Source organism: Candoia aspera, chromosome 4 (genome assembly GCF_035149785.1).
Source record: "Candoia aspera isolate rCanAsp1 chromosome 4, rCanAsp1.hap2, whole genome shotgun sequence".
NCBI classification, from domain to species: Eukaryota; Metazoa; Chordata; class Lepidosauria; order Squamata; family Boidae; genus Candoia; species Candoia aspera.
In genome coordinates, this window is record NC_086156.1 from 66713374 (window position 1) to 66737778 (window position 24405).

A 24405-nucleotide genomic window follows, 5' to 3' on the forward strand; every position below is an offset into this window, starting at 1 on the left:
TGAGGTATATGAGTGGGAGGGAGCAGGGGGGGGGGGGGCAAGACCATGATTAACTAAGCGCCAACCTTCAAGAAGTATGGAAGATCAAGAACTGGACTGCCTTTTTTTTTGCCAGTGAAATATAAGTCGCAAAGGCTATTTAACCCCCTTCTCAGAACAACATCTTACTTCTTGTAAGAAACCTGCTTTTGCTCCATTAGAGAAAAAAGTCCTATTAATATATTCACCTACTGGGTGGATCAAGTTTTTTTCTCAAATAAGTGGGAGGAGGGGTGGAGCCAAGATGGCGACGAGGCAGCAGCTGCTGTAAAGAGCTCCTCCAAAAGCTTACTTTTTTAATTATTTATTACCTTCTACATTTACCCTCTAATGAGACAGCCTGCTGCTGTTTTATCGGAACCCTCAATGTACAGACAGAGTAGAGGAAAACTCTGGGACACTATTAATCATCATGGGAAAAAGAAAGAAGAGATGCCGCACACATTCCTCAACCCAAGCTACTCCCAAGCCCACGAAACAGCTGAAAGTCAACAGCTACCTAACAAGCAGGCAGCCATCTCCTGTAAGTAATCTAATTCCCTCCAATCTCCCTGATGGACACAACACACTAGAGTGGGATTTACAAGTAGAGGTTGAAAGCCAACAACTCATAGATTTCTCCTCTTCTATGGAAGAAGACGCACCCTCCCCACTTGAACAGACTGCCGCTATCTGTTCAGCAGCTGCACAGCTTTTGCGGGATGGGAGTGAGAACACAAACCTGATAAACTTCAAGAACGAAAATCTAACTGACGTTTTAACCAGACAAAGCCTGCTGACAGCACAAACTGTGCTTTCCATCTTCGAGCTGCTGACGGCAGTTAAAACAAGGTCGTCTCTTTGGGAGAAGCCTTTATGAAGTTTGGTGAAAATCAAACAAATGAAAACATTGCTGAAGCACGGATTTCCCATATGAAGTGTGCCATAAAGGCAGTCAGCAGGGAAGTCACAGGTGGCCCTTCCCCCATATCAAGAAAGAGAAAGACAATCAGAAAGAGCTGATTACACAGGTGGAGAAGGGTGAGAAACAAGGGCCTGTTGGCCACACAAACAAGGGAGAGAGACACTTAAAGCGTAAATATTACTTACAGCCTAACCAAATTACCCTACAAATATTAAACAACAGGGTAAACAGAGGATGATGGGGATCCAAAAGAGCAATTATCTTATATTTAAGCCACTTACTACAATGTGAAAGGCAGCTGGTTGATTTGGAAAAAGCTGAATGGCTCCCATTCAGCAGAGGCTGTGAGCGAATTCTACTTACATTCAGGCAGCCCATAATCTCTAGCATGCTGTTTAAAATGAGGCCCTTCTGCACCTCTTTTCATTTGTCCCAATACGTGTGTTTTGTTCGGAGTTGCTCAGCCCACTCCTAAGCCAGCTGGACCTAGAGAGCACTGTCATCTTAAAGAACAAAAGTGACGACTTGACTTCAGAATACCACAAGGACATCTCGCCAGTTCAGCCCCTGAGAGAAGATGTCCCAGGCAAACACTCTGCACTGCCTACAGCAAGACAGCACCTAGATGATCCTTTGGAGGAAAATCTGATTAACTCCTTTAGTGCCTTGCCAGACTTGGAACAAGCTGACATTATAAAAAGACTGGATGATCTGAGAGAGACTTTAGTGGCAACACATAAAGCAGCCAAACCACTAATTGATCTAGTTTTGCCAACCACCCAAGGCGATTGTAACAACTTTGAGAAAGATCTTGTGGGCACTTGTGCCCCTTCCCTTGCCAGGTGGAAGTCAGACATTGTCATGTTCCCCGTTGCAAGGCATAAGTGCATCACAATGGGGAACATGCACATCAGGAAAGAGGAAGGGATAACCATTATCCTTTAAACACACACATCATCCCTTAAGCACCCAAACCCATAAAATCAATCACCAGGACAATAGGAGCGCACCTCGGACAGGACATGGAACCCATTAACAGATCGGGGGAACTCCCACCCATTACCCTGGGGGACGCACCTGCACCAGACGAAGGCAAAGAGACAAAGGAGAACATCGGAGATCGCCCGAATCGCCCATCGTCAGACCCATACCAACTCTAATCACCCATCTGGACCCAGCTTGGGGGACAATGGGGGGTGGAGGAGGACAAGGTCCGCCACCGGGGTATAAACAGGACACTCTGCTACCACACCCGCATTCCCGTCTTTTTTCTCCATATGCATTCTGCTTCAATAAACTCGGAAATCCTTAAACCCTTTAAGTGAGTCTGTGTCTTATTTGGAGTAAGGCTACCCTGACATAAAGAAGGGAATCGAAAAAAAAAAATTTCCACTAGCACCAGTCCAGATCCAATCTGTGAGGGAACCAAGCTAGTGATGGAAGATCTCATCTCACGGCGAGGCGGCTACCCGGCGACCGGCAGCGGAACTCCCATCCCCACAAACGGAAGGTGCCCGAGGCCCCGAAGGCGCGAGGTCCAGGTGTGCTCAGGATTGAGTTCGGAGGGGGAAGCAATGATGAATGCCACCCGTGAGTCCCATGGCACATGGGCCACCATTGACGAGATGGGGGGATCCTCACCCAGATTGCCTGGAACCCCGGAGGAACCTCAGAACGTCCCATCATCCACGGCGTCAGGAACCGAAGGAGAGCGGAGGGGCGACCGCACCAAGAAGGGCTCGCGAACGGCGGCAAGGCTGAGCGCGGTCGAGGAAAAGCTGGAGGCGATGCAGCAGCTGCTCCAGAGGTTAGCAGAGGCATACAAATCCCACAGCCAGGGCGCAGAAGGACCAGGCACCAAATGCCCGACACCCCTTACCCCCCCCTCGGAGACGCACCAGCCGGAGAGACGGAGGAGAGGTCCAGAGGACGACACAGCGCCAGGCAGGGTCTGCTTCCAGGAACCCGCCAGATGGGCTGCACCCCACCCTCCCACCCCGATGGCGAGATGACCGGAACGAAGCGGGAGCCGGCAAGAGATGGCACCAACACCACCCAACGCCCAACGGAGGGAATCCCCACGTCAAGACCACGGAGCCCCGACTGCCCGAAGCACACCTAGACGCCCAGATGCAGCTTGGAGCCCAACGAGAGCAGCGATCAAGGACTTGGGCATTAAGTTCAATGAGGACCCCAGAAAACTCTCCTTTTTCCTCACCAATGCGAGGAACTATATGGAGGAATGGGGCCCCTACTTCCGAACAGAGAAAGGCAAGGTAAATGCCTTAGCAATCAAATTAAAAGGACGGGCCGCCGACTGGTATGTCCAGTTATGCCAGGCAGGCGCCCCAGAACTCGAGGACTGCAATGAATTCCTCTGGGCAGTGGAACTGCACTTCAGGGACCCCCTGGAAAGGGAAAGGGCAAAAAGAGCCCTGAAAACCCTCAAACAAGGACAGCGCTCCATAGCAGATTATGCCATGGAGTTCCAAGCCCTGGCCGGTAAGGTCGAAGTATGGTCCCAGTCCACCCTCATTGAGCGGTTCAAGGAGGGTCTAAACCTGAATGTGCTCAGGTGGGCACTGTGCAGAAATAACCCCAACACTCTAGTGGAGTGGATCCGGCTGGCAGGAGAGGCAGAGGACACCCAGGACACTTTCCTCCAAGCAAAAAGGGAAGCGCAGCATGCAGAGGCGGCGAGAGGACCCCACACAGCTGCAGGACTGGCGAAGTCGAGACCCCAACCTTGGAAGGAAGAAAGAGACTGACAGTTTGCCAAGGGTCAGTGCCTTAGGTGCGGGAAGGAGGATCACAAGGCAGCGGCTTGCCCAAAAGTGAAGGCGAGGGACAGCTCGGGGAAGGCACCAACCAAGCCAACCCCAGCACCCAGGAAAATGCCAGTCACGATGAGTGAAACCACAGCAAAGGACTTCCCCTACTGCACCGAAGAAGAGGAAAGCGACGACGATGAACTGGTGGGAAATGCCAGCCACCTGCCCTAAGGAGCGCCAGAGGACAGGTGGAAGAAAACAAGAGGCGCGACGACTTTGGGGTGAGTGAAAATTGTCCCACCCTATCTGTGAAAGTCACCCTAACCCACAGTGGAAAGACGGAAAAAGTTTGGGCACTAATTGACTCTTGCTCGAAGTGCCTTATGCACCCGGACCTGGTGGCCACGCTAAACCTCCGCTGCTATCCACTTCAGCACCATATTGTGTTTACACAGTTGGATGGATCAGCAGCGGGAGGGGGCCCAGTCACCCAATACACGGACAAAGTTGCACTGTGGCTCAGCAGCCACAAGGAAAGACTGCCCTTCATCGTGGCACTGGTGGGCCAACCCCTAATCATCCTAGGGATCCCGTGGCTAGTGCAACACAACCCACAAATAAACTGGACAACCAGGGAAATCACGTTTTCGGATGGGCGCTATCAAGCACCCACAGGGGATCGGGTTCCCCGTGCTGCAATGGGGAGGGCGGCAACTACCTTGATGCATCTGGAGGCAGTGACCCTGGAGGGTCTGCCAGCCAGATATGCAGAGTTTACCGATGTGTTTGGCGAAAAGGAGGCTGACAAACTCCCATCCCATAGAAAAACAGACTGCACCATAGAACTGGTCCCTGGCGCACCCCTACCAAAGCCCAAAATCTATGCGATGACCCAGAAGGAGCTGGCAGCATTAAGGGAGTTCGTCGATAAAAATTTAGTGCGGGGTTTTATCGAGCTCGCAAACTCACCAGTCGGAGCCCCAGTCCTCTTTCGGGAAAAAAAGGACGGGTCACTGAGGCTTTGTACCGACTACCGCGGTTTGAACGCCGCATCCATCTCAAATAAATACCCCCTACCCATAATAAAGGACATTCTTGCCCACCTGGCAAAGGGCAAGATATTCTCAAAACCTGAGGGAAGCCTACTTCCGAATACGAATACGGGAGGGGGACGAATGGAAGATGGCTTTCAACTGCCCACTGGAGTCGTTTCAATATAAAGTTTTACCATTTGGGTTGGTGGGGGCACCAGGAGTGTTTATGCAGTTAATTAATGAGGTCTTGCAAGACCACTTATTTAAGGGGGTGCTTTTCTATCTCAACGATGTTTTAATATATTCAGAGACCGAAGAAGAGCACGAACGCTTAGTAAAGCAAGTGCTCAGGAAACTCCGCAAGGCAGAGCTATACGTCAAGCTCTCCAAGTGTGAGTTTCACAAGGACCAAATTGACTACCTGGGCTATAGAATCTCGGCAAGGGGAATTGAGATGGTCCCAAGTAAGGTCCAAGCCATACTGGCATGGGAGCGCCCACGCACGAGGAGGCAACTCCAAAGCTTCCTCGGTTTCACAAATTTCTATAGGGGTTTTATCCAGGGGCTGGCAGAAATTGTGCTGCCTCTAACTAACCTCCTCTGGACAAAGGGCCTGGGAGACACACATAAATCAAGGAAACCAGGGGCGCTCCTGAACTGGACAGCTGATTGTCAAAGGGCTTTCAAATGCCTCAAAAGCCTCTTTACAGGAGAGCCAGTACTGCAACACCCCGACCCCACCAGACCCTTCATCGTGCAAGTCTGGAGCACTCCTGCTTCAGCGGGATTTTGACAATCAGCTGAAGCCCTGCGCATACTTCTCCCGCAACTTCTCTGAAATGGAACGGAGATGGCACGTGTGGGAAAAGGAGGCGTTCGCAGTCAAGGCAGCCCTAGAGACATGGAGGCACCTCCTGGAAGGGGCCTCCTGCCCCTTCGAGGTCTGGACAGATCACAAAAACCTAGAGGCTCTCAGCACTCCAAAATGCCTCAGCCCAAAGCAAGTACGCTGGGTGCAATTCTTCAGCTGGTTTAACTTTAAATTAAAGTTCATACCGGGGAGGAAGAACTTCCTAGCAGATGCTCTTTCCCGACGGCCTCAGGATGCCAGCCAGCCAGCCATCGGACATTGTGGGTACTGTGTGGACCGACACACAGCTGGGCTGCCCTGCTGTCACGCGCAGCCAAACAAGAACCCAACGCACCCCAGCACAAACACCCGCGAACAGAGGGAGACGCAGGTCAATTTCACTGAACTGGCAACAACGGCTCATTCAAGCCCTCGAGACAGATACATGGTTGCAAACCAACCAACACCATGTATCTGTTACAAACGGTCTAGCCTGGAGACAGAAAAACCTGTACGTGCCAGAGACATTGCGAGCAGAAGTTTTAAACAGCTCCCACGATGACAAGACGGCCGGGCACTTTGGGTTTGTCAAAACATTACATTTAATCAGGCGACAATTCTGGTGGCCTACTCTCAGAAAGGACGTTAAAGAATATGTCGCTGCTTGCCCCACATATGCCATGTCAAAACGAAAGGTGGGGAAGCCCCAAGGACTACTGCAGCAAGTAGCAAGCCCCTCCCGTCCCTGGGAGGAAATTTCCATGGACTTCATTGTAGACCTACCACCCAGCCAAAGAAAAACGGTCATCTGGGTGGTAAAAGACTATTTTTCCAAGCAGGCACACTTCATACCCTGCGCATCCATTCCCTCCGCGCAACAGCTGGCACGCCTATTCCTTAACCACATCTATAAACTCCATGGCGCCCCCTCCCATTTGGTGACTGATGGGGGCACACAGTTTACCTCCAGGTTCTGGAAATAATTTTTAAAACTCATTGGCACCAAGCAGGCACTGTCCACGGCTTGGCACCCCCACACAGATGGCTCTACGGAGATTCTTAACTCCACCCTGGAGCAATTCCTACGATCATTCATAAACTATCAACAGGACAATTGGATGGACCTGCTACTTTTTGCAGAGGTAGCCTACAACAATGCAGTGCACCAGAGCACAGGTCACACCCCATTCAAAGTGGTCTATGGCAGAGACTTCGTGCCAATCCCAGAACTGCCCCAACCAGACACCCCGCCCTGCTCCCCAGATGACTGGGCAGCACAACTGGCCACGGTTTGGCCAGTCATCCAGCTGGCTCTCGCAGACGCGCAAGCTACATACAAAAAGTTTGCAGACAACCACAGGGGGGCGCAACCGAACTACAAAGTGGGAGATAGGGTCTACCTCTCCACTAAGTTCATCAAGTCCCCACAGCCCTCAAAGAAATTGGCACCCAAATTCATTGGACCGTTCCAAATCATAGAAATTATCAACCCAGTGACCTTCAAGTTGGACCTACCCCACAATTTGCGATGCATACACCCAGTATTCCACTGTGCCCTACTGAAACTGGCCACCCCTTCAAAATGGCACAATGAAACCCCCCCCCACCTGAAGGAAGGCTAAATCTCAACCAGTGTGTCTTCCTAGATACTGAAGGAAAGCTGGATCTTATCTTATCTGCAGAATGACTGCATGAGCCAGACCTCAGCACAACACCAGTCATCCCTCCTGACAATAAACAAGGAAGTTCTATTCAGCTATTGACATGGAGTATAGCTGGATGGAAGAATAGAATGTCAGATAGAGATCTGCTGGAATTCCTCTCCAAGTTCGACATTATAGCACTCCAAGAGACATGGCTAACCACCAGTGATGAGGAAGCTCACTTAACAGGCTTCAGGTCCTGGTCTACACCAGCGCATAAATTTAATTCAAAAGGGCGGGCCTCAGAGATTATGCGTACTTGCTAAGGCAGAGCTGGGCTGGCAAGGGCAGCAATTGGTCCTCAGAGAAGACCCCTTCTATCTCCTAGCTATCCAATTCAAATACAAACTATTTGAAGTTGTGCTGCTAAATACATACATACCACCATACTCCTCCCCATTTCTCTTCTGACATTTGGGTGCAATTAGAAAAGACAGTCGTAGAGATAAACATAAAACATCCCAAAGCCACTGTGATCCTACTGGGAGATTTCAATGCTAGGGTGGGGGCTTCTTTGTATGATTATGTATACCTGGGCATCATACCTGAGACCTATGTAATAAATGACCCACCCTGGCACTCCAGAGACTCTAAAAGGAACATGGCCAGCTCCAGACTGATCTCTTTGATATATACATGCAACCTTCACATCCTAGGAGGCAAAGGCAGCTGCTTCACATATCCCTTTACCTTCCATGCTGGGAATGCTAGCAGTGTCTTGGATTATATATGTGTCTCAACAGACAAAACAAACTTATTCTCAGACATTCAAGTTCACGTGAGGGAAGACAGCGATCACCAACCGATTGCAGTTAAATTCTACGCAATTCCAATTTATGATCGTCAACAACACACAATAAGAGATTACTCGCTAATGTCGAAGTGAGGCAAGACAGGAGGCTTAAATGGTCTAAGGTGGATACTAAGGCAATTTTCAATTTTATGATATCTGAGAGGGTCCAGTCTTGGGTGAAAATGGTTGTTACATCTACTCAAGACCCAAATAGAATCCTTACTCGATATGCCAATTTGTGCAGCACATTAAGAAACTTCTTAATAGACAAACTGCCAGTTAGGAACCGACAGCCTGTAAGATTTAACTGGTTCGACCTTATTGCTCTTGCTCAAGAAAGACCCTAAGAGCAGCCATGCGTTTGGTTCAAAGAAACCCCACACCAAACAACCACGCCAAGATGCCAAAGCTCAGATGCAATTATAAGAAACAAACAGCCACCAAGAAGGCTCAATATACAGCTAAAGTTTGGTCTGAGCTAGAAGAGTCAGCGAAAGAGTCTAACCCAGTTATATTTTGGAATACCATATCTGGCATGTTGAAGGAGTGTAAGCTCCTACTTGATATCCCCGTTTCAGCTCCTACTTGATATCCCCGTTTCAGCTTCAGTCTGGGAGGATTTCTACACTATTTGCCAGTTCCAAGCAGGACTATCCAGAAAAGATGACCACTGAGCCTCTGACCCTTGATAATCTTCCTCCTTGGCTACCAGTGACAGTGACAGAAATTAAACACATCATTCATTTGCTGAAATCCAATAAGGCACTTGGTGAAGACTTCCTACCACCAGAACTTTTCAGGACACACACTGACTGATGGGCCCCACTACTGGCAGGACTTTTACATACATAGACAACACTGGCCATATTCCAGCAGGATGGGAACTTTCCATCATAGTTCCCATACACAAAAAAGGAGACAAGGAAGACCCTAAAAATTACAGACCTATAAGCCTTATTGACATAACAGCTAAGATGTATGCAAAACATCTCTTGAGAAAAATAGAGGACTGGGCAATCGAGAAAAATGTATTAGTGGAAGAACAGGCTGAGTTTAGACATGGGCACTCCACAATAGACAATTGCTTCATTTTACACCATCTCATCACTAAATATACAACAGATGGAAGGCACCTGTTTACATCTTTTATTGATCTTAGCGTGACATTTGATTCCATAAATAGAGATATCCTATAGAAAAAGCTGGCCAGGTTAAATATGGAACCCAAACTTTTATGTTTGATAAAGGCCCTCTATACAAATACATACCTGAAAGTCCGTACTGGAGTCAATGGGTCTCTTACACAGAGCATACCCACCCACAAAGGTGTCAGACAAGGATGTATCTTGGCCCCAATGTTGTTTAATCTCTATGTTAACGACATTCCAGGATTCCTCCGTTCTACGGATGTTCACATGCCAAAGATCCTCAACATCCTCTTGTAGGCAGATGACATGGTTTTGATGGCACATTCCCAAGTAGGCCTGAGAAGATTGATTGTCCTGACAAGCAGGAACCATGCCGAGACAAGGAATAAGTCTCTAGTGTTTTATTACTGCTACAGTAGACAGAAAATCCTACCAAATTGAAGAAGCGTGAGAAAACCCATACAGATAAACCCCAAAAGTCAAGGCAGGTCTGTTCTGTGTCTCTTTGAATGACAGCTCAAATTCTCTCTACTATGCATGCGTTTTCCCCCTGGATAGGGGCCCCCTCCTGCTCACCATCAGTGCTCATGACATTGATGGGGAAATTTGGTGCTTACTGTGCCGCAAACTTTTTGAATATTAATAAGTCCAAATCCAAAGTGGTGGCTTTTGGGAAAAGAGGGGCCAGATACAATTGGCACTTGGATGGGGAGCCTATAAAACAAATAGACTTTTTTCATATTTAGGGGTAGTTTTTACAGACACAGGGCCTTGGGTTAATCATTACAAGCAAAGTTCCACAAAGGCCACAGCAGGTTCTAAAACACTAGTCAGACTACTTAGCTACAACCACCCTTGCCCTCTGCTCCCCATTCTGAAGGTCCACAAGGCAAAAGTTGTACCCGTACTAACATATGGAGCCGAATTGTGGGGCCTTTCAAAGGCCTCCTTACTTGAACAAAATCAAGCACACTTTTTAAGAACCATTCTGGGGACTGACAGGAATACACCTGCAGCAGCAGTAAGAGCTGAAACAGGCACCCATTCCATTTATAGTCTATCAGTAACCAAAGTTTTCAACAATTGGTGGCGGATACTCCCAATGGAACATGATAGACTACCAAAAATGTGCCTTGAAGAACAAATGGGCACACCTCAACCCACCACATGGATCAATCAACTCCTCCAAACCATTGTTTTTCTTGGCTTTTCATCACAATACTTACTTTCAGCTGGAGACCAGGCCAAGGCAATATTCAAACAAAGAGTCTTGGATGTTAATGCCCAAACAGACATTGAGTCACTTGCACACAATAGGGCTTTGAAATGGCTGGCCAAGAATAAACTGTCCTTTCAAATAGAAAAATACCTGACAATGGGTCTGACTCAATACCATAGGATAGCTCTTACTAGAGCAAGATTTGAGCAGCTAGATTCTATGGTCAAATACAGACAATTCCACCAAGTGCCTTACGTTGAGAGGACATGTGTTTGTGGAGCACCCAAAGTAGAAGACATTGCACATGTCCTATTTAACTGCCAACTATATGCCCCAGTAAGGGCTCAGTACCTTCAGACATGAATTGACAGAACCACATACTGGGACTGTAACAAAAGATTATGTTACTTCCTCCAGGGCACAAATATGTATGTGGTCAATAGAACTGTTAAGTTTATGGTTAGGGCTATACAACTGAGAATGCAATTTATAGAACGCATTGGGGTGGCATGTAAAGGTGATGAATTCATTTAAACTCATATTGTTTCTGTATTTTATTACCTGTTTTATTATATCTTGCATTTTTATCTTACAATTTTATCTCCATTTTACCCTACTGTATTTTATCTTATTTTATCGCACCATAGTATATTTTAGCTAATTTTATTGTATTTTAGTTGTTTTATGGCATCATATTTTATATTTTATATCTTATAGTGGCTGATGCCCAACTTTCTGATATGGTCATTTGACTAATCAATAAAGTTACTTACTTACTAAAATAAGTAACTGTGAATCGGGGGTGGATCAGAGGAGTTGCAACACAGAGAAAAAGGGTGGGACTTTGATTGCATAGTTGTGGTTGCCATCTTGACTTTTTCAACCCCTACCAAGAGGACAAGAGGTGAATGTGGCCATCCTTGCTGCTTGCTAGTTGAATTTTAACCTTTGTTATAATGCCTAAACATTGTTTTCCACCCTTTTGCTATCCACTTACCTTTGCCTCTTGCCTCATCTCCATCCTGATTTCCACTTTCCCTTCCCTTCCCTGTGCAGTTTTTCCTTCCTCTTCTTTTTTCCTGTTGCTGCTGGAAGATAGAAAGGGATTACAGTACATGTGCCATGAAGTTTTGGGTTTCTGTAGTATGACAGTGAGTTACATTTATGAGAGATAATGTTTGGTATGTAAAGATGGGTGAGCAAATAATTTTCAAAGTGGGGGTACCCTCTTTTACAGATAATTAATTTAAATCAATAAAGTCTTTCAGGTTCTTTTGTCCTGCCCTGCGTGGCTTCTGGCTGATGTAACTCTCTTCCCTTATTGTTGTTTTCTTAACTTTATCTTTAATTCTTTTTCAATCATTCCAACATGCTAGGCATCTAGAAAAGTAAAATTAGCTAAAGTGAGAGCATGAAAGACAGCTAGGTGACTTTGAGCTAGTCACTCTTTCTCAGCCCAATCCACCTCACAGGGGTGTTGTTGGGAAAATAGGAGGTGGAGCATTATGTACATCACCTGGAATTGTACAAAAAAAGGTGGGATATAAATCTAATAATAAATAAATACACAAAAACACATGCTACTAAAAAAAAAGGGAAAAAGGAGTACATTTTACAAAGTAAATTCTTACAAAGAATCAACAGCACTACATTTGTGAGGGCTAGGCTAAGGCTAAAACACTGAAGACAGATGCAAAGAGACTCAAATCAGACAGGTCTGTCACAACAAGAGGGTACAGATGTCAATTGCTCCTACTTGTCAGCTCTTCAAGGTAGGTCAGACTAGGTATGTCAGGACTACTTTTATTGTAAAGCTATAGTAAGAGAATCTTGCAAGTCTGACTGAGTTTCCCCTCCTCCCTCCCTTTATCTTTGGCATGAACTAGGGAGGGGCTTGTCTGAGACACCTACTCAGGTGACCTTCTGACCGTTGCCTTGGTAGCAGCTCTTCCCCTTGTCCCTCAAGGCCATTCCCTCTCCCCTCTACACCACCCTCTGGAGAAGCAACCAGCTCTTAGTCTGTGTGTGTGTGTGTGTGTGTGTGTGCATGTGTGGGCACACATGTATATATATGATTTGAGGCTTATAGCTGGCAATTACTGGTTTTCTGCTCTATAACAGTTTTTTTAGAATCCATAGTAAAACAAGTCCAAGTAACCGATTCAAGTAATGGTCCAACAACACCAATACATCTGTGCCAACCAGACAATATCAACAAGCTTTAATACTGATAACCAAATATAAAGTGAATATAATTCATTTGTTTTTAAATATGTGTAAGGGGTGTTGATTCCAAACAGCAATGTTTCCTGATCATTTGTCTGGTCTAACATCAAAAGAAAATGAATCATTTATACATAAGAGGTCCATGAGTAATTATAAGAAGCAGAGTAAGCATTTGATACATTTCATCCCTTCACACTGTGAAATAAAACAGGTCTGTTTTGCTCCTGGACTAGTTTAGCTTTGTGCTCTGCTAGCCCTGAACCTCAACAGTATAATTGCCAGGTAATATTGATCAAATATTTGGGGGCTTTTGAGGCTCTAGTCAAGGAAGGGAAAATTAGTTTTTAGAAAATATCTCACATTCCGATACTTTGTGAAAAGGCTGGGAAGAAAAGCTGTCCTTAATGGATGCATGAAAAGCCAACATGATATTAGGAAAGGTGACTAAAGGCTGTAACTGGATTTAGTTACAAATTTCAAATGGACCAGGAACGCTGAAGTTACAGGTAATAGAAAGAAGCAAATGAAGGCAAACCTTAAAATGAATGAAGTTCAAAGATAACATAAAATGAATGTGGCTTTAATATCTATCTTGAAAATGAGTTTTCTCCATTCCATACTCCTAATGTGGGACTGGGAAACATCTATTGACATACAAGTAAGGTTATGACCATTCATTCAGCAACTATTTTACGACAGTGCTGAAAAATAGACTTACGACTGGTCCTCGAAGTTACAGCCATTGCAGCACCCCCACACTCACGCAATCACAATCTGTACTTACGACCGGTTTTCAAGCACCCCATGATCACATGATCACCATTTGCAACCTTCCTTGCCAGCTTCCCACAAACAAAGTCAATGGGGAAGCTGGCAGGGGAGGTTGCAAGTTGCTCGAGTAAGTCTCCCCCACCCACCCTGGCCTTTCTTTGCTTGCACACACCGCATCCTCCTTCCCCCTTTGCTCACATGCACATACTGCACCCTCCCTTCTCTCCTTCACTCTCTCGCTCACGCACACCATGCCCTCCTTCCCTTCTTTGCTCGCTCACATGCACCAGTGCCCTCCTTCCCCCTTTGCTCACATGCATGCACCATGCCCTACTTCCCTCCCTCACTCTCTTGCACATACCAGCATCCTCCTTTCCCCTTCACTCACTCGTACATACCATGCCCCCTTCATGCTGCACTGCAGCTCTGGGGCTTTGCAAAAGGTCAGAGTTGGAGGGAGATAGGTGGGGGGAGGAGTTGGAGGCAGTCCCTAACCTTACCGAGGCTTGGGGCTGGGAGGGACCAAGCCTGGAATGGCTTGGATTGGGACCCACAATTCTCGGTTAACAATGATGTCTTGCTTTGCAATTGCATCACTTAGCCACTGAAATTCCAGTCCCAATTATGGTCATAAGTCAAGGAGTACCTGTACAGATAAAAATGGAAGGAAATTATGATAGAGAATACATACTTAGTAATGTGAATCCTTATCCCTAATTTTAATTCTCCAGCCAGAATCCTTTCAATTTGTTTTTATGTTCACAAGGGAGGTAATTATCCTGCAATGATTACTCAGTGTAATGTTATGTGAAAAAAAGGGTTAGAAGCCACAAAGAATTACATGGATGGAGATAAAAAACGGCAGAACATAACCTTATGAGCAAATACAGAATTATAAGTACCATGCAGAAATACTGGGCTCCATTCCCTTTTGTATGAATGCATTTTAGATAGGCTTCCTGAATCTGAAAGAAATTCATTTGAATGGTTGTGGAATAGAAGCATTCTCAAAGGAAAAAGGAATGTTTGAGTGTATGGATGTTTTAAACAGTAATTCTAATGGAACAGAGTCAGCATTTGTGAAATTGTACATTGAGAAGGCAAATCAAAGAATATGAATCTGAAAGAAAATTATCTGTATTCATTTACTGCTATTGAAATTTAGTTGTTCTCCTTTTTAAAAAAAATAAACATTCCCCCCACCAACAAACATACACAGAGAAGTTTAGCATTTTCAAAATCTTTGTTTAATTCAGCAAATGGAGATATTTGTGAAGAGATGGAAAATTGCTTCAATTAACTAAAATTAGGTTGAAAAAAAAGGCCATTTTTTCTCTAGTTATATGCACCTGTTCTTCCCAGTATCCTTGGAGTCTATTAAAATCACTCTCATTATTAGGAAAGCTAAATTTGTGACCACACAGGAACAAATAATTCCAGACAGATGGGAGTAGATGGTTCTGGCCACAGCTGAGCTAAGAATTCACAGAATTTGATTTCTGGGTATTTTTTTCCAGGCTCCTTACATTTTGGTGTAGAATTTTACTCCCTTCCAAGAATATTCAGTGAAACAGTCCCAATGTATTTCTACCCATAAATAGTGTGATAAAATTCAAGTATTTTATTCACAACTGTGAATATGAATTTCATGTTCTTTGATAATAATAAGACTGTTTGAATTGGGATATGCAAAGGCTGGATTAAGTTGTTTCCTTTAGATACTTAAGGATTGTGCTTCTAAAATTAAAGATTTGAAAGAAACTAGTGCAAGCTGTGGTATAAGCTACAAACACCATGAATGGAATTTGCAGTATTAAAAGTAATAGAGAAGGTACTAGAGAGCTGTCTCCCATTTTGAAATATAAAGGAAGTGTGCTCTCTTCTGTTATGTGTGAAACTCCACTTTATTTATTTATTTATCAGATTGTCACTGCCCATCTCCTCCGACCAGAGGGACTCTGGGCTGTTTACAATACAAAATAAATATACAATAAAATTCGAATAAAATCCCATTAAAACTAAAACTAAAACAATTTCTTAACTACCCCGGCTCATAAAATCCATATGGCTGTGATCTCTTCAATCATTATGTAGGAGGGGCACTTTAAGGCACTAGCCAACCCCAAGTATGTTGATTCTCCTCCCTGCCCCAAGCCCGATGGCAGAGCCAGGTCTTCAACTTCCTCTGGAAGGCTAGGAGCGATGGGGTTAAGCTCACCTCTGGGGGCAGGATGTTCCAAAGGACGGGTGCTACTGCCGAGAAGGCCCGCCTCCTGGACCCCGCCAGATGGAATTCTCTTATCAACGGGGTCCGCAGCATGCCCTCTCTGCATGAGCGGGTGGGACGGGCTGATGATACGGGGAAGAGGCGGTCCCTCAGGTAACCCGGTCCCATGCCATGTAGGGCTATAAAGGTGATAACCAAAACCTTGAATTGGACCCAGAAGCAAACTGGTATCCAATGCAGCTCACACAGCAAAGGTATTATGTGGTCCCTTCTAGGCGGGCCAAAAATAGCCCGCGCGGCCACATTCTGGACCAGCTGAAGCTTCCGGATACTCTTCAAAGGTAGCCCCATGTAGAGCACATTGCAGTAGTCTATATGGGAGATAACAAGGGCATGAGTGACTGTCCGAAGGGCTTCCCGATCCAGGAAAGGGTGCAACTGGTGCACAACATGAAGCTGTGCAAAGGCCCTTCCGGCCATGGCTGCTACCTGCTCTTCAAGCAGTAGCCATGAGTCCATAAGGACCCCCAGATTATGCACCGGGTCTGTCTGGGGCAGTGCAACCCCATCCAGAACTAAAGATGACAAAGTCCCAGATACGGAGGAACCCTTAACCCACAGCCACTCTGTCTTACCAGGGTTCAGCCAAAGCCTGTTGTTCCTCATCCAGACCCCTACAGCCCCCAGGCACCGAGAGAGGGCAGTCACAGCATCACTTACCTCACCCGGGATGGAGATATACAATTGAGTATCATCGGCATATTGATGATACCTCATCCCATGGTGACGGATGATCTTGCCCAGCGGTTTCATGTAGATGTTAAATAGGAGAGGAGAGAGAACCGAACCCTGCAACACCCCACAAAGGAGAGGTTGAGGGTCGGATCTCTCCCCCACTCTCACCACCAATTGGGACCGGCCCTGGAGGAAGGAGGTGAACCAGCGCAAAACTATGCCACCCACCCCCAACTCCCTGAGCCAACCCAGAAGGATACCATGGTTGATGGTATGGAAAGCCACTGAGAGGTCAAAAAGAGCAAAGATGGATGCACTACCCCCATCCCGCTCCCGCCAGAGATCATCCATAAGTGCAACCAATGCCATTTCTGTCCCATATACAGGCCTGAAACCTGACTGAAAGGGGTCTAGATAACCGTTTCCTTCAGAATCCTCTGGAGTTGTAATGCCACCACTTTCTCAACCACTTTTCCCCAAAAGGGGAGGTGGGAGACTGGACAAAAATTATCCAGTACAGTAGGGTCCAACAATGGTTTCTTGAGGAGGGGTTGTACCAGTGCCTCCTTAAAGGCAGCTGGAAACACCCCCTCCCTCAAGGATGTATTAACCATTACCTGGACCCAACCACATGTCACCTCCCGAGCTGCTTTCACCAGCCAGGAGGGACATGGATCTAATTGGCAAGTGGTGGCATTTACTGTCTGGAGGATCCTGTCCACTTCCTCAACAGGACCAAACTGTTCCCAGATAACATGGTAAGTACAATCCCTTAGTATCTCCACAGACCCTGCCTCAAGCTTGGAGTCTAGCATGGAGCAGATCCAAGCGATTTTGTCTTGCAGATGCTCCAAAAACTCCTCTGCCCAGCCCTGTAGGTGGGTCACTGCACTCACCTTCCCCAAAAGGGATTGAGTGATTTTAAATAGGGCCATTGGGCAGCATTCTTCAGATGCAATAAGAGCGGAGAAGTATTGATGCTTCATCGCTTTTATCGCCATCAGGTAGGCCTTAATAGCTCAATAACTTTGAGCTTTTGTTGATGTAACATCAATGGAAATATTCCAGAACAAATTTCTGAAGATCCTTCTTGCTCAGTGGCATAGTCATCTTAATTTACCTATAAACAGTATTGCTTGTGGGGGGAGGTGGAGATGGGAGGCAATTAAATATAACCTTTCTCATGCAAACATGGTTCCCATATATTGGTGCATTAAAAATAATTGAGTGCTAAAAAGGAATAGTTTTGCGAAAAATAGATGGTTATTACAAGAAAATATGGAGAACATGACGCTACTATTCATTTAAATACAAAAAAAAATCAGTGTGAAAAATTGCATCTTTTTTTAACAAGTTTTTTGTATTGTGGGGTTAAATGAGATGTCAATATTCTTAAAATGTCTTGCAAATGTTCATTAGTGATGGAAGAACACTATTTTTATTCATGTTCATGACTGAAAATGTTTGTTTGCATATAAATATGCTTCCAAAATACAAGAAGTTTTCCTTCTCTAAACATTTGTAAAAGTCAATCAAACTGCTTTCCTTAAATTTTCGAAGTCGATTATTTCTATTTGAAAATCTAGCTGCATTTCTGCCGCATTTACAGAAAATGGATTTTCAGTCCTATTTAATTGAATTTCTTATTGGTCAAAGCAAACTTTTTGTTGAATTCCCCAATTAGCTAACATGCAGTCCACTTTTTTTTTTCCTAGCTCAGTGCATTTGCATTGAGGAATATGCTAAGGACAAGTAGGAAAGTGACCCAATTCTCCTTTCTTGCATTGTCCCTTGAAAAGATGTAATTTCATTTTAAATGCCTTTTTGTAGTTATACATTTTAAAGATTAATTGATCTTTTTCTTGAAGGTGCAGATTCAGATTATTTAGATGAGTTGTGATATCACAAAAGAAGAAGAGATCATAGTTCCATTCTCCATCTTTGAGCTCTTTGATTTTCTCAGTTCATTCTCAAGATTTTTTTTTTTTAATTTTGTCTTTTCTAGTAACAAAATGCTGAAGCAAATGTTCTCTACTTAATGATCTTATTGCTATGTGATAAATTAAGTAATTACATTCAGCTTATGCTTCTTAAACAAAGGTTTGGAAAGTTCTACTGTGGAGATAGTTAAGAACAGAGGCAACCACTGATTGCATGATAACCTTTTAAAACTGCACTACACAAAACTAGCAGATGAATAATGCAGTGGTGTTTGGTTATTTCTTGTCTGATGTAGTACTTAAGAAGAGCAACAGCTCCAATCTTTTTGCCATTCGTGGCTGGTGCCCTGTCATTGCAAACTGCTGTCAGATTGAGTTTCAGTGTTTCATTAAGACATGTTATGACTTCATCACAAATTTCTTTTCCAGTTGTGTGACAGTTATGGAGCAACTTCCAGCAAGCTCCTCAGTAATTTCAAAGTTTGTACTGATTCCTCTTATAGAAATGAGTAATTGCACTGTGGCTTTTAAATCAGTGCTTTCATCAACAGCTAATGAATAAAAGAGAAATTCTTTAGATTTCTCAGCTAACTGTTCACTAAGATTGGAGTAAGTGTCAGCTATTTTTTGAACAGTCATATGATATAAACTAATATTATCAAATATAACTTGGGGGGGCATAAACTGGGCACATCAATCTGCATACACTTCTTTAAAAAATTGCCTAGTGATCTTCCTTGCAATTTTAAAGCTCACTTTAATAACTGTCTCATTTCAGCACTTATCTTCTTGAACAACTGTTGTTCTCCAGTGAGATTTTTCAGTAAACTAGAAAGTTTTTTTCTCAGTATAGCCTAATTTATCATAACTATATCTTAGTGACACCAGCAAGTTTTATGGAGCACGTTTGCTAGAGTGCATATACTTGTGTGCAAGACATTTATGAGAAATGAGAATCCCCAAGTCATATAACACAACAGCTATGAACAATACCTATTAAAATTGGCAGTATAACAATTTTTGTTATAAACTTATGGTCACTTTTATAGTTAAGAAAATGGTTTGACGCTGCTATGTATAGATAGCATAATGAGTTATGAATTCATCAATATTTTTTAAGAATATCCAATATTTAAATTTGCTGTGCATCTAAAACGATCTTACTTAATCCAATATTCAAGTTTTCAGCCATTTTAGAATTACGCACAGAGGTATAATTGTTGTTGCTTTGGAGACATATATATCAAAGGGACCGATCCTGCTGATTCATTCATGCATTTTACAGTAGTTGTATTGAGAATATTTTCATATGGTTCATTTCCAAAAAGGATGTAATTAATAGCTTCTTTAGCTTCTCCCTCAAATACTTTTCATGTTGGGGATAATTACAGCAAGAAAAATGTAGTGAACATATGCAGATATGGTTCATTCAGATTTTATGAATAGATTAAAAATACAGCAAGAACTACTCATTGAAGGCAGAATGTACCATGGTTGATGTATTCACAAATTGCTGGAAGGATAAAATCAGATCTCAGGAAGGAAGAAGGGATATTAAGAAAAAAGACAGAATTTGAAATGCTCATACAAAACAAACATTGTTTATTAGGGTGTACTGTATATATAAACGTTTTACTCAAAGGCAGAACAAACAGAAACCTGTAAGATAAAATGAATGCAAAAATTTAAAGAAACTGTCACAACACACCAAAGGGAACAATTATGGACTAAATGTATAAAATTTACACCAAGTTATAACTTAAAGAGAAAGTACTACAAAATGTTCTACAGATGGTATACAACTCCACCAATAGTATCTAAGATAAATGCATTATACACCAATAAACGTTGGAAATGCCACAAAGCAGAAGGAATATTTTATCACATGTGGTGGACATGCAAAAAAACCCAAAAGTACAAGAAAGATATATATAGCACAATGCAAAAAATTTTGGAATTTACATTTGAAATAAAATCACAACTTTTCCTACTAGGTATAACATCAGAAAAAAATCAGTAAGAAACAACAGAATTTAATGAGGTATATGCTTACAGCCATGGGAATAAATTTTGCCCAACACTAAAAGAAAGATACAGTTTTGACAATATCTGACTGGGAATTCTTAAACTTGAAGAATATGCACCAATGGCAAAACTAACAGTATATATTCACAATAGAACCTTAAGCAAATTTAAGCAAGAATGCTTCCCATACAGACAATACATCAAGCAGCATGGCAAATATAATCATTTACTCTGGCCTCTAAGGGGACCTAAATGTCTACAAACATGGTAAACCAGCAGATATATAAAAAGAGGGAAATTAGAAACCCAATAGTTATTTTTCTTTTTCCTTTTTTCTCTTTCTCTTTTTTCCTTTTTGGTATTTCAACTATTGGTATTTCAATAATTTGCTTTTATTATCTATTTTTCCTTTTTAATAACATGTAAAAAAAATATATTAAGTAACAATACAAGGGAGCCTCAACACTAAATAATCAGGTCAAGACCAGAGCCTTCATTGTACAACAAATGTGCAGTGGTTCTTTTTTCTAATGTTATATTCAATTCTGGATAAAGTCAAATAATCTTATGCTTGTAATACTCACATAACTAAATTGTAATAAATATTGATAGAACACTTATTTATTTATTTATTTCCAATAAGTCTAAGTCAGGGTTTCTCAAGCAGGGTTCTGTGGAACCCTAGGGTTCCGTGAGAGGTCACTAGGGGTTCCCTGGGAGATCACAATTTATTTAAAAAAATATTTCAAATTCAGGCAACTTCACGTTAAAGAAGTAAGTTTTATTCTTTATTTTTAGTTTAAGAACATGTTAATGCATATATACAGGCCTACACATGAAAAGAATATAATAATTTTGTACCTTTTAGCCATTTAACAACCACTTGTTCGGTGACCATTTGAACTTACGATGGCACTGAATGAGTGGTAATTATGACCAGTCCTCATACTTATGGCCATCACAGCATCCCCATGGTACTGTGATCACAATTTGCAACCTTCCATGCCAGCTTCTGACAAGCAATTCAATGGGGAAGCCAGCAGAAGGTCACAAGAGTCATGTGACATCGTCACTTAATGACCTGTGTGGTTCTTGCTTAAGGATGGCAACTGGGACTGCTGGAACTGCCATTGCTAAGCAGTGTGGTCACATGGTTTTTCTACTTATGACCACATTGCTTATCAATGGACTTTTTGGTCCCAATTAGCATCATTAAGCAAGGACTACCTTGAAACAATGTAATGAGTTATACTGAAATGATATAAAGTATTAAGATTTACAAAAACATAATAAAAAAAGAAAAATGCAAAAAAAACACCCTGAGCTGTCAAAAAACACTGGCAGGCCCATGGGTCTTATTTTGTGCAAGGCTGATATAGACTGTTTGGTTCTAGCTTACCATGTTGTGTTGATCCAGATATTGCAGTTTGCAAATTGTAAGTTGTGGCTGAGCACAGGAGACAGTATAGTGCAAGGAGGAAAATGGTGGACCCAGCATCAAGGAGTGAATATGGGAAGATAAACAGAAACTCCTCAGTCCTGTCAGTGTCTCTATTTCAATGGATATTTGTTAGCATGGGGTTAGGGAAGGAGGGAAGTCTCTGTTTTAGCTAATAAAGTGCTTTATACAATATGCACAAGGACTACCTTTGTATTTTATTTAATGCTAGTCTATTGTAATCCCAAGAAGTCCAAGCAGTACACTTTATTGCCCTGAAAAAGAACATCCTTGAGAACATTTTTCATTATCATTTATTTCCAATTCTATTTAATAAAGGAAATGATATGGCCTGCTGACCATTTTATTTTTTTTGTGTCGTGTCAGGAGAGATGTATTACTGTAATTAAGCTGTACTGGCTACGTGGCAGATGTACTTATATTTCTGAGATAATCTCAGACTAAAGGAAGAGATAGCAAGAGACAAAGGACAAATAATGGATTAATAAAAATTAATTAGTGTAATTGTAGGGGTCTCTTCATACCTACATCATTCCTCAAAAAGAAGCTCATTTGTACTACAAATACATCAGAAGTTTCTCTATCAAGATAGTCACATTTTCAGAAATAAATTCACTGTGCACCAACCATATACAGAAGTCCTTTTCATAAATAGAGTGAAAATGCAGAGATTTGGGGTGAGCCAAATTCGTTTCTGAAATTTAAACCATCTCTGAAAAATACCCAAAGTCCAGAAGTTGATAGAAGAATGCACACTCACACTACTATAGTAAAAATTGTTACTTCCTGATCCACCATTTGCCTTTCACCTGAACTCATAAAGCCTTTTGTTCAAATAGCCAAACTTCTGCCACATTTGTTAGCCCTTCAAGCTAGACAAGAAGCACAATAGTGAATCCTAGTTCTATCTTTATTGTAAGGTTGCATTAACAGAATCTTGCAAAACTAAAAGTATTTCTCCCCTCCTCTCCTTTTACTCTCTGGAAAACTAGGCAGAGTCCCTTCTGTAACATTTCTCCATGGCTCCTCTCCATGGACTGAGATGTTACATGCTGGTTGTCCAGTCAATAGCTCTTCCTCCAATCTCCCAAGGTCATTCCCACATACCATTACACATTTTAACATTTTCTATTGCTGATACAGGATTAAATGTGTGAATGTTCCACCATATATGATTTCCAAATATGACCAGGATTTCTGAGAACTATAAACCCAACACCTCTGATGAACAGGATGTATGGGAAGATTGAATTACACTCCTGAAGATGTTCACAGCAGTTTTAGATACTGAAAAATAGATTACAGAATCATGTATTTTAGAATTCTGATTTGTCCACCTAATGGCATACAGTTTTATTTTTAATCAATGATTTAGCCAATCCTTGCTATCAAAATATTAAATGCTTAATATTAAAATAGTAAAAAATGTGTTGACTAAGAGAGGTACAAGCAGAATAAAATCAGGTTGTGACTTTTAATCATAACTGCTGTTTAAAGCTTACAGAACTGCATTTTCTATTAATTTGAAGTTGCATGGTGAACCAGACTATTATCAAAATGCCCTGAATTTCATAAGATATTCTTTCATGTTAGAGTGCTGGGACTTCTGCCTTTTACCAAAACTATGAACTACATTTCATGTACAGTAATTTCCCTTTTGTCCCATCCAGAAGACTGTGTCAAAGTTTGTTAAACACTACTGAGATTCAGTGTAAGAAATACATTTTGCAGCAGCCCTGAGAATTCTGACATTATTTTTTTTGAATGCTCATTTTAAAACTTTCTTTTTAAATAAATCACTAGTTTTAAGATTATGAATTGAATTTTATAGTCATTTGTAAAAGGCTTAAATCAAGGAATTTTAAGCAAGAATGGCATCTATCCATCTATCCATCCATCTATCTCACATATTGCACAACAAGGCAAACTTGGATAGTTAGAATATTGTTTCTAAGGAAAAAATAGAAGGCCTTATATAAAAATCAGAAACTATTCCTAATGCTTATAAATATATTGACGGATATTATCAGTTGGGGTACAATGTGAGGGAAGAATATAATTTGTAACCAAGTAGTTTCTCAATAAAGTTTTTATTGATTTTTATTTTTCTCATTTTTTCTTGTATATCATTTTTTTTTCTTTTTCTTTTTTACTTGTCATTTTTCTTTTTCTTTGTGACTATTTGTATTTACTTTCTGAATAATACAAAATACCCCCTAAAAAAGTCAAGGAATTTTCCAACCTTCAGAAAATGTTTCCAGAACCGAACTACTTTTTCTTTCCCACACAAAATGCTCTGACTTTTTTCAAATGCTGTTCTTGCAGATGAACAAAGCCATCACCAGACTAAAGATTTGTTGAAATATGTCCTTGAGGTAATAAATGTCATCTATCCTGAAAAGTAATCTTACTGAGATATAACTGAATTCCTTTTCCATTTATCAAATTGAACCCCCTCCAAAAAGCTCCCCCCCTTCCAGCTTACTATTTTAATTCACTCAGAAAAATTGAGTCCTTATTTCTGAAATAAAATCTTTTGTTGTATTTCCTTTCCATTGGCA

The 24405-nt window shown here is 42.4% G+C and overlaps 1 pseudogene; it reads left to right on the forward strand.

Annotated features, from left to right (window-relative positions):
- The first annotated feature begins 3849 nt into the window (after positions 1-3849).
- Positions 3850-24405, forward strand: part of LOC134496310 (small ribosomal subunit protein uS11-like) — a 63399-nt pseudogene continuing 42843 nt past the window's right edge.